At 43.6% G+C, this 7,350-nt stretch overlaps 1 protein-coding gene across 1 annotated transcript in view; it reads left to right on the top strand.

Moving 5' to 3' along the window:
• The first annotated feature begins 825 nt into the window (after positions 1–825).
• The window catches only part of Dab2 (DAB adaptor protein 2), a 52,686-nt gene continuing 46,161 nt past the window's right edge, over positions 826–7,350 (top strand). The window contains exon 1 of the mRNA XM_078017842.1: positions 826–1,161. The gene's annotated coding sequence lies outside the window, so the exon portion shown is untranslated. The remainder of the gene's footprint in view (positions 1,162–7,350) is intronic.

Below are 7,350 nucleotides of genomic sequence, written 5' to 3'. Positions count from 1 at the left end.
CAATAACCCTTCCCTTCCAAGTCACAATTTGGCATTTTCATCTTTAGTACGCTCTACCTCCGACTTTGGGTGTGTGTGGGGGGGAAAGGAAGACATGCCTTTTAAAAGAATAATTTCATAATTCTTAAAAAGCAATAAAACTTCTGTGGCGATTCTCCAATTGTTCCTGATTTTAAAATAACGGAGAAAATGAATTCCTAGCTTGTAAACCTACCCTGAGATACGCCTTGCAGTGCCTTCTACTGACAGAGATGGAATTTTGAAACATTCTTTCTGACATCTCGCGCTTTTCATGGAGGGAAAGGAAATACTGAAAATCGGTGCTGATCAAGTCATGTTCCGAGTCTACGGATGTATAGGCACGGTAAAGGAAGCCAAGATACAATGTCTGTATTAGAAATATAGCTTATGTAAATAGGTTACGTCGTATCTCTATAGGCAGGATTATATTTCATAGATAAACACAGTGTTTTACATATGCATAGGTTTCCCTCCAATTTTAAGCGCATCCACGTCTGCAACAAGAGACCCAGATTTCTTTAAAAGAGGCGATGGCACTTTCGACTTTAGAAATAGCAGTTCCTTGCCCGGGACCCCCAGCCCCTGGTCAGGAAAGTCGGGAGCAAAGGCAGCTCTTTGTTCAAAGGGCCCCCAAGGTTAGGATGGCTTCGCCGGCCACCTCGCTCCAAGGAAGGGATTTGTGAAGTCTATCTGCGTGGATCCCACCCCTTTCCTGCAGCGTTTCCCTTTCCTGTCCTTATTTGCACCCTCCCCCACCCCGCCCGCCGGGGTCCGGGAGTCCTGACTTTGGGCTCGGGCTCGGGCGATCGCCCCCAGCTGGCGGGGCTGGCCGCCGGTGCTCGGCGCGGCTGCGGCGCGAGTTAATAAACAGTTAAGTTTGGAAGACTCGGCCGACACGTTGAGGGGGAGTTACCCAGCCCAGGCAGCAAAAACATCCCGGCACATTCCTGGGGAGTCCTCAGCTGCCAGCATCTGATTAGAACCATATCTCTGGCCGGGAGTGGCCGCGCGGCTCCAGGCTCCCGGCGGCGGCTATTTAAGCGGAGCCCACCGGGTCGGCTGCGCTGCTGCCTGGAGGCTCCGGCGCGGCGCGGCGCGGGGAAGTCATGCTCCCAGCTTCGCAGGGGCGCTAGCTAGTCGGTGAGTAGCTTTGGGATCCTTTTCTCCTTTGCCTCCATTATTATTATTACTCTTTTTCCGATCCCGATCTCCTTCTCTCCTTGGCTCCCCCGCCTCGGGTGCAGATTTTGGGCTGTGGGGAACCCTAGAGATGAGTGTACTTGGGGGAGCGAGCGTTTGGGGGGCCTGACATCTGTGGACTGCTTTCACAGAGTGCATTTACCTTTGGGGTCGGACTCCAGATTGCCCATCGTCATGACATTTTTAACAAGCGCCTCCTTTTGTGTGTGTGTGTGTGTGTGTGTGTGTGTGTGTGTGTGTGTGTGGTGTGCTTGTTTAAAAGCTCTGCGGGCAGCCCTGGTAGGACGCTGGCGTGGCTGCTGACCGCCTAATTAACTCCTCCAAGGGTGTTTATTTTTGCCTTATGACAAAGGCTCGGGACCTGGTTTGTGCCTATAAGGAGCTTACCCCCCCCCCCCCCCCCGTGACTGACAACATATGGCATTAAAATGTGAACTTTATCTTGCACCAGCATTCCTAAGAAAGTATGTGCCCAAGGGACTCAACAAACTTGTTTTAAATCCCGAAGCTTTTAAATGGTGCTTGCTCCACTGCTATACACTGGTTGGAAAGATTAAGGAAAGGGGGGAGAAAAGGGGGAGAAAAAAAAATGAATGGGTTAAAACCTTGGAGCCCCAGTCAACATAGCGGTTTTCATAGCATAGAGCTGACTCTGTTATTTGTTTCTGCCCGTGTTTCCTTCTTGACTTCATTCTTAGGCTGGAATTGAGGTCCACAGTCAGTTTCAGCAGGGAGCTGTTTGAGTCCAAAGGGAAATTTAACTGGATTAAAAACACTTAAAGAATCTGGATGTTATCTCCACCCCACAGCAAACCCCCTCCAGGGCCTCCCCCCCCCCCCCCCCACCCAGCTTTTCCTCTTTCTTTTTAGCTTGTGTTTGGAAGGAAGAGAGCCACACTGTAAAACGAGAAGAGCAGAAACAAGCTTCCAGACACATGGAAAGACTTAAAAATTATGGAGGGGCGGCCCCATGAATAGTAAATGTTGCTATTGCTCTATAAAGTGACCTAATGAAAAAATTTCTGGCCCTAATCAGGCAAAGTAGGAGAATGGAGGAGAAGGAGGTAAGACGTAATTCAAACAGAAGTAATGGCAGGAAAGAAGGCAGCTACAAAAATGTCTTTTGAGATGTCCGATAAGGCTCCTGGAATGGCTTTGATGGAACATAATATGGATCTCCCTGAAGATCTTGAGGTTGACTCCCCGGACAGCAGCAACTACTGGCTTCTGGGGAAGGAGGGACTAGGTGGGGATGGTAAAGCCTCCAAGCTAACAAATGGCTTGTCACCAGGCTCTCTTCTTGCTGGTGCCCTTCTCTGGGCTAGGTGCCCCACCCACCCCAGCTTTTATCAGTCTCTTTACTGAAAGAAGATAGGCCTCAATGACACTGTAAGTTTATTGCCTTGAGAACTCCGGAGTATTTGAGATTTGAGCAATCCTTCATCTTTGAGGAAAGACCTCTTTTGATGAACTGCTTGCTGGGTGTCTGGGAAAAATCAATGTCTGCGACATGGCCAGAGTCCTAGAGGAAGCGTGGAAGAAGCCTGGTGGTTTCTCCCAATGTGAATTCAGGGAGCCACCGCTTCCACATGCTTCATGAGTTTCCTGCCAACACCAACCAGATTCTTTTTCCCATGGTCGGTGACTGACTTCCTAATCTTTCTACTCCCAATTCTATTTCTTTGTATCAATGACTGCCCCAGGAGCTGAATGCCCCAAGCCTATATACCCTCTTACATTTTGATGTATGATTAGAGAAAGAAAATGGTAGAGAAATGTCTCCCAACTTTGAGCTCTCATGCTTATCTCTGCCATTCTGATGGTCTTTGGCACAACAGGATTGATCATCACCTGAAGATATAATAGGGCTGTCATTGAAAAGCCTTGCCTGATTTGTGAGGGACAAAATTCAGAGTTTGCCTTTCTACTAAAGACTTTTTATAGTTTTTTAGATTAAACCAAAAACCCAAATTCCTAACTTTAGACCGATTTTGTTGTCCAACTCCACAGTTTGGAATGGATTTCAGTCATTTTGTTTGGGTTAAAAGATATTTATTGCTTTTAAGACACTTGTTGGCATGATGATGGTACAGGGACCTCTGGAAGCTTCTGACCAGCCGCTCAGTGTGGTATTTGTTGGCCTGCTGAGCCATGCCTCAGTTATCTGAAGATTTGAGAAAACAGGAAAACATATGCTTTGCTGAATGGCCTGTGGCCAGCAGGAGGCTTTGTGGAGACATGGATTTATGGTGGAACATTTAAAAACCTGTTGCTTCATTTCTTATCTGTCCTCCTAAGTCCATAAACCTAAGATTGCTACAACCCATACTTCAACCTAATAGTTTTGAAGGCATTGTGTATTTCCTTTGCTCATTCTCTCAACTTGGAGAATCTATTATCACTTTTCATGAAGACAGGCAAGATGCTGAAATACATGGGATGGCTACTGAAGAGGGAGCTTTTCTGGGTTTAAGTTGCCTTAGTGCTCATCCAGAACTCATGCCTCCTTTGAGAGGTGACTGACCAGGGAGAGTTAGGTAACCGACTGAACATGTAAAGTTCTCTACCCTTCAGACAGACCCAGAATGGGAGCCAGATTGGCAATATGAAACACCTGAGGAACAGGATGTGGTTTTTAAAATTTTTTTCGGGGAGCTGCTGTGTAATTCTAAAGTTGAAGCAGTGCCACTGAACTGCACAGAGGATGGCCAAGTCACATTTAGATGAAATAGCTTTGACATCGGATACGAGTGTTTAAGGGAAACCTAAATCATGATAAGGTGTCCTGACTGGATTGATCACGTAAATCAGGGAAAGCAGGCTACCAAGTCTCATCTCAGAGACAAAAATGCATGCAAATTCCTGATGAGGGAATTGATATTGGATGGGGACACAGTGACCGAGCATTCACATGCTATCTATTGCCTTCTTCCTAGCACAATTGGCTGGTGGTTGAAAACATGAGTTCTGGAGTATTTTTCCATAGGTTCAACTACTATCTGTACAGCTGCTAGTAAATGACCTTAGGCACATTGTGCATGACCTTTTTGTACTTACACTCCTTTATCTGAGGAAGAATGATATACTTACCTGGGGTTGTTGGAAGACAGGTTCATCTAATGTACTTAGAATACATTATTCAATCTGCTTTAGAAACGTTTCTTTCTGTCCCCCAAGCAATTGAAATTTGAGTCTTTGTGAAAATTGAAGGCAAATGGAGAATTTCTTTATTAAAATTGGATACCACCCACTTACCTGAAAATGTTAATCATTCAAGCACTTAATATTAACAAAGCCGGTGTGTTTGCTTGTGTTCACGCTAGAACAGACAGGGAGTTACTCTCTGTTCTCAGCCTGGAAGCCTGCAGTTTGGTTTGGTCAGAATGACCTCTGGTCTCATTGGAGTCTTCCCCACACTCTCTCCGACTCCCTGCAGAGAAGGAGTAAGGCTTCCCCCTGAAGTCAGCATTCTAGAAGGAAGTGGGCAGGGAGGGACCACCAGAATTAAATGGAGTGACTTAGCTGGAAATAAAAATTCTTCCCAGTGTATGCGGGGCCCCATACTCTACTTGCCCACATAGCTGGGCAGGTTGCCATGGTTACTCCCCTTCCCGCATCCTTCTTCTACCCTGGAAGGAAGCCTGCCTCTCCAGGGCAAGCAGAATATGAACAAATTACTTCCTGATCTAAAAATGGAAGTTACTAAGTGAAGTAGAATCTCTTCTCTACTTACATTGCTTTCCCCCACCCCTCAAATTTATTTTAATCCCTGCACTTAACTTCCTAATCTTTACTAGTTTGTATATCAACTAGAAAGCAAAACATAAAGGCTTATAAATTTTCAGAAACATCAGTTATTGCCTTGGTATAAAAGTAGCCTGGTGATTGTTCTCCTGTCCTAACTTACAAGCTAGCTCAGGGCAAGTGACCTTTCACTGACGCAAGCTGGTAAGAATTCTGAGTAACTGGGGTAGGGTGACTGAGTGTTCAATTGTAGGGAAGTTACCAGGAAGCAGAATGTATGATGAGTGCCACTTAGCTTTTCAAATAACCACAGAGTAAAGGGAAAGAGTAAAATAGGAAGTAACAATTCTAGAAAGTTGGAGAAATACTGTTCCAGGGCTCAAAGACAGAATATTTGCCTAACATAAGTAAGACCCTGGGTTTGATGCCCATTGCTGCAGAAAAATAAATGAATAAAAAGTACTGTTCACTCTGGAATAAATTTAGGTGAAGGATATCGTGTTTAACATTTTCTCTTGCTTAAAAAAAAAAAAAAAAAAGCTACTTTTTATTTTTTCCTAGCAACATGATGTAAAGTGTCCGAAACAGACTTAGATCCTTATGTGACAGATGAACTGCCATACTTAAATTCACATGTAACAAAATAATTCAAGATTGGGTTCTCAGGAAGCCTATGTGTATTTTACAACTAGAGAAAACACATTTGAGACAGTGGTTTTCAGAGTGTGTGCCCTATCCCAGCTCTCTTGAACCAAAAACTACCAGAAGGGCCCATCTAGCTGTATTACAAGTAAGTCCTAAGAGATAAAGCTCTATAAAAACGTGAGCCAGGTGTGGTGGCACACACCTGTCATCCCAGTGGCTCGGGAGGCTGAGGCAGGAGGATTGTGAGTTCAAAGCTAACCTCAACAAAAGCTAGGCACTAAGCAACTCAGTGAGATACTATCTCTAAATAAAATACAAACCAGGGCTAAGGATGTGGCTCAGCGGTTGAATGCCCCTGAGCTCAATCCCCAGTACCAAAAACAAAACAAAACAAAAAATGTGATCTAAGAGTAACTTTTATCATTCATTTGTTTTATGATTCAGTTGTTCAGTGAAAAGTGTAACAAAGTATCTGGTTTCCTGCAGCCATGAAAATAAATAAGCAAAATTATTTAAACATAATTCAATTTAACTAAATCTTAGAATGTAGAAAGAGGAAAATGCAGAGACCTTGGACATTTTCCCCAGTATTCCAAAGACTACTTTCTTGATCCTAGGAAAATTAATGTACTCTTTAGCTTTATCTTTATCACCTCACCTCTCAATTCTTTCTCCTCTACCGAGTATTTTTTAAAAGTACAATTAATCTCCATTTATTAAGAGACTATCCCAATTACTTCTTTTTGAAAAAGAGTACAGTAAACAAAATCAGTTCCCTTGAACCAGATGGTTTTCTCTAGCCCATAAAGCCCTTTATTTTGTTTTCCATGCCATGTCCAGAAGTAAGATAAAGGCTTCCCCATAAATGAATCAACTTCACTTAATTTTTATAGAGCTTTATGTCCTATGAAGCACAGTTCCATTCTCCAATTTGGCTTTGATTTTAAATAGCTTGTGAGAGAAAAGATGTCTCCATTTCTTGGCTCCAGGATGATCAGTAGCTATCAGCTTGCCCCGGGTTGTAAACCATCAAGTGGTAGAGCCAGGATTCAGGCACAGGTCTTTTTGATTTGAACCCTGATGTTCATCAGAATGTTTAGGAAGATCCTATATATGAGGTATAATACTAGGTTGACAATGAAAAAAAAAATTCTAATGAGTAGAAATTGGGAAGAAACTCTATTGAAAGACGATGCACTCAGAATCTAGAGGTAAGCAGACCTGCATTGGAATGAGAGCCCTGCCATTCCTCAGGCATGCTTCCAAGTGTCTCTGACCCCTGGTTGCCACACCCACCTTGCAAAACAGTCCTAAGGATGACTGGTGTTACTCGGAGACTGATGCTTAGCAGAGATCACACCTCAGACTGAAAAAGAAGTAGCAAATTGGAGCTCTGGCTTCGAGGAGAGGCATAGGTTAGTGGTTAAGAGTTTGGGCTCTGAGCTACAAATGACTGTGTCCACAAGCCAGCTTGGCTATATAAGACAAGACATGGAACATCTGAGTTTCATTTTCCCCATCCTAAAATGAGTTGCCTCAAAATTAAAATTAAAGGGAAAACAAAACAAAACTGCCTCAGAATGGCTGCCATTTCAGTCAAATACCTGTTCTGAGCTACAGTGCCCCGTGCAATAACTAAGCTGATATTTGGAAAATCATTTTGTTTTTATTTTTGGTGAGTTTTAAACAAGCTAAATTCTAGAGATGAATATATTTAGGCTTTCCTTTATATCTTGAAAT

The sequence above is a fragment of the Ictidomys tridecemlineatus genome, chromosome 1 (genome assembly GCF_052094955.1).
Source record: "Ictidomys tridecemlineatus isolate mIctTri1 chromosome 1, mIctTri1.hap1, whole genome shotgun sequence".
Taxonomy (NCBI): Eukaryota; Metazoa; Chordata; class Mammalia; order Rodentia; family Sciuridae; genus Ictidomys; species Ictidomys tridecemlineatus.
The sequence above is the reverse complement of the archived record's forward strand: the minus strand, read 5'-3'. Positions and strand labels throughout refer to the sequence as shown.